This window comes from Bos taurus, chromosome 4, assembly GCF_002263795.3.
Source record: "Bos taurus isolate L1 Dominette 01449 registration number 42190680 breed Hereford chromosome 4, ARS-UCD2.0, whole genome shotgun sequence".
Taxonomy (NCBI): Eukaryota; Metazoa; Chordata; class Mammalia; order Artiodactyla; family Bovidae; genus Bos; species Bos taurus.
The window spans coordinates 70116374-70119516 of NC_037331.1; the positions used below are offsets into that span (position 1 = coordinate 70116374).

At 37.8% G+C, this 3143-nt stretch overlaps 1 non-coding gene across 1 annotated transcript; it reads right to left on the reverse strand.

The window, feature by feature from the left end:
* Window positions 1-2609: 2609 nt before the first annotated feature.
* Window positions 2610-2716, reverse strand: LOC112446529 (U6 spliceosomal RNA). Its single transcript, XR_003034533.1, has one exon. It is a non-coding gene; the product is annotated as a U6 spliceosomal RNA (small nuclear RNA).
* Between the last annotated feature and the right edge of the window lie 427 nt (window positions 2717-3143).

Genomic DNA, 3143 nt, shown 5'->3' on the forward strand with positions numbered 1-3143 from the left:
GGCTTCTCATTTCAGTTTTTTTTTTCATTTCATTGGTAAAAGTCACTTCAGTCAGTCAGTTCAGTCGCTCAGTCATATCCGACTCTTTGCAACCCCATGAATCGCAGCACACCAGGCCTCCCTGTCCATTACCAACTCCCGGAGTCCACCCAAACCCATGTCCAATGTGTTGGTGATGCCATCCAACCATTTCATCCTCTGTCATCCCCTTCTCCTCCCGCCTTCAATCTTTCCCAGCATCAGGGTCTATTCAAATGAGTCAGCTCTTCGCATCAGGTGGCCAAAGTATTGGAGTTTCAACTTCAACATCAGTCCTTCCGATGAACACCCAGGACTGATCTCCTTTAGGATGGACTTGTTGGATCTCCTTGTAGTCCATGGCACTTTCAAGAGTCTTCTCCAACACCACAGTTCAAAAGCATCAATTCTTAGATGTTCAGCTTGCTTTATAGTACAACTCTCACATCCATACATGACCACTAGAAAAACCATAGCCTTGACTAGACTGACCTTTGTTGACAAAGTAATGTCTCTGGTTTTTAATATGCTATCTAGGTTGGTCGAAACTTTCCTTTCAAGGAGTAAGTGTCTTTTAATTTCATGCAATCACCATCTGCAGTGATTTTGGAGCCCCCAAAAATAGTCAGCCACTGTTTCCACTGTATCCCCTTCTTGGGACCAGATGCCGTGATCTTAGTTTTCTGAATGTTGAGCTTTAAGCCAAGTTTTTCACTCTCTTCCTTCATTTTCACTAAGAGGCTCTTTAGTTCTTCTTCACTGTCTGCCATAAGGGTGGTGTCACCTGAATATCTGAGGTTATTGATATTTCTCCCGGCAATCTTGATTCCAGCTTGTGCTTTCTCCAGCCCAGTGTTTCTCATGATGTACTCTGCATTTCGGTAAAAGTGTCTGTCTTCAAATGTCAAGTTGCATATACAATCTATATTTTCTTAGAAAATCTGTTTCTTTTAGACAAAACTGATGCTGCTATAGTCCTCTTACCTTCATTATGTTCCTAAGAGAAGTAAAAGGTACCTTTCAATGTCTTTTTAGGAAGAAATGTATACGTATATCCAGAACTTCATGAATTTATATATTCATACTCATGGGACACACATACACAATTACACCTACACCTCTCTCTTTCTCTGCAGGAAAGGTTGCTATTTTGTGTGTGTGTGTGTAAAAGCTGTGCTGTGCTAAGTCGCTTCAGTCGTGTCCGACTCTGTGCAACCCCATAGACGGCAGCCCACCAGGCTTCCCTGTCCCTGGGATTCTCCAGGCAAGAACACTGGAGTGGGTTGCCATTTCCTTCTCCAATGCATTAAAGTGAAAAGTGAAAGCGAAGTCGCTCAGTCGTATCCGACTCTAAGCGACCCCATGGACTGCAGCCCACCAGGCTCCTCCGTCCATGGGATTTTCCAGGCAAGAGTACTGGAGTGGGGTGCCATTGCCTTCTCCGTGTAAAAGCTACCTTTCACAAAAAGAACAAACAATAAAATTTCACAGAGGTTTAAGCCACTCTAGAAAAATCCAGCCATTGTTTTAAGATTGTTTTCATTGTTTCAGGTAATTCGTTAAACTTTGAGTTCAGAAATTTAGTTGCCACAGAAAGCCTGCTGAGGTTTTGATATGGTTTGCATCAATTTTACAAGTTAATTAGGGAGAATAACCATTCTAACAAAATTGAGCCTTCTAATCCATGAAAACTGTCTATCTCTTAATCTAAGTCTTTCAAAATTTTGCCTTTGCAGTGTTTTGTCATTTTGGTATATAGATATTGCAAATTTTTTGTTATACTTATTCCTCGGTATTTTATGATTTTTGGTGCTATTGTAGTTGACATTAAAAAAATTTTAATATTACATAACTATATAATCATTTTTTATATCCAACAATCTTGCTAAATTAATAAACTGAAGCTTCACTTGATTCTCTTTGTATACTTAATCATGTCCTCCATGAACCCTGATGTTTTACTTTTTTCTTTCTGGTCTTTACTTTTCTTTCTCTCGCCTTATTGTACTTTTACACTGTTGTTTAGTAGCTCAGTTGTGTCCGACTCTTTTGTGACCCCATGGACTGTAGCCCACCAGGCTCCTCTTTCCATGGAATTCTCCAGGCAAGAATACTGGAGTGGGTTGCCATGCCCTCCTTCAGGAGATCTTCCAGATCCAGGGATTGAACTCATGTCTCCTGCATTGGCAGGTGGATTCTTTATCACTTTTACGTGCTCTAGTATAAAAATGAATAGAAAATGAATAGAAAGGCTAGTTTTAAATGTAGAGTTTTGTTTATATCCTTTATCAGATTAAGGACTTTCTCTGCTGTTCCTTGTTTGCTGATAGTTTTCTTCTTTTTTTAAGATCATGAACAATTGAATTTGCCAAGGGCCTTTTTTTTAATGTGTGAAATGCTTTGTTTGTGAGCATACTTGAGATATAGAGTGTATTTGAGATGCACATATTTCCTTCTCCTTTATTCTGTTAATATGATGAATTACTTGATTTTATTTATTTATTTTAATTGGAGGCTAATTACTTTACAGTATTGTATTGGTTTTGCCATACATCAACATGAATCCACCACGGGTGTACATGTGTTCCCAAAAAAATATGGAACGCTTCATGAATTTGCGTGTTATCCTTGCGCAGGGGCCACGCTAATCTTCTTTGTATTGTTCCAATTTTAGTATATGTGCTGCCGAAGCGAGCATGAATTACTTGATTTTAGAATAAGCCAATTTTACATTCCTGAAGAAAATCCCACTTGGTCATGATATATTATCTTTTTGCTCTATTATTAGATTTGATTCATTAATATCTTGCTTAGGAGTTTTGCATCGTAATATTCTTATACCAGGTTCTGATATCAAAGTTAAGGTCTTCATAGAAAAGTTGAAAAAAGGATTTCTTCTTTTTCTACTCTCTGAAAATGTTTGTGTAAGAAATCATGATTGAAATCATGTATGTGATTTTTATTGTGGGAAGTTTTTAAATTTTAGATTGAATGGACATAAGAGTACTCAGATTTTCTATTCTTATGTCAGTTTTGGTAAACTGTTGTCTTTTTTCCCTCTGGAGTTTATTCCACTAAATTTTCAAATTTATTGTCACGCAATAAATACAGTCATTATTTTGTTA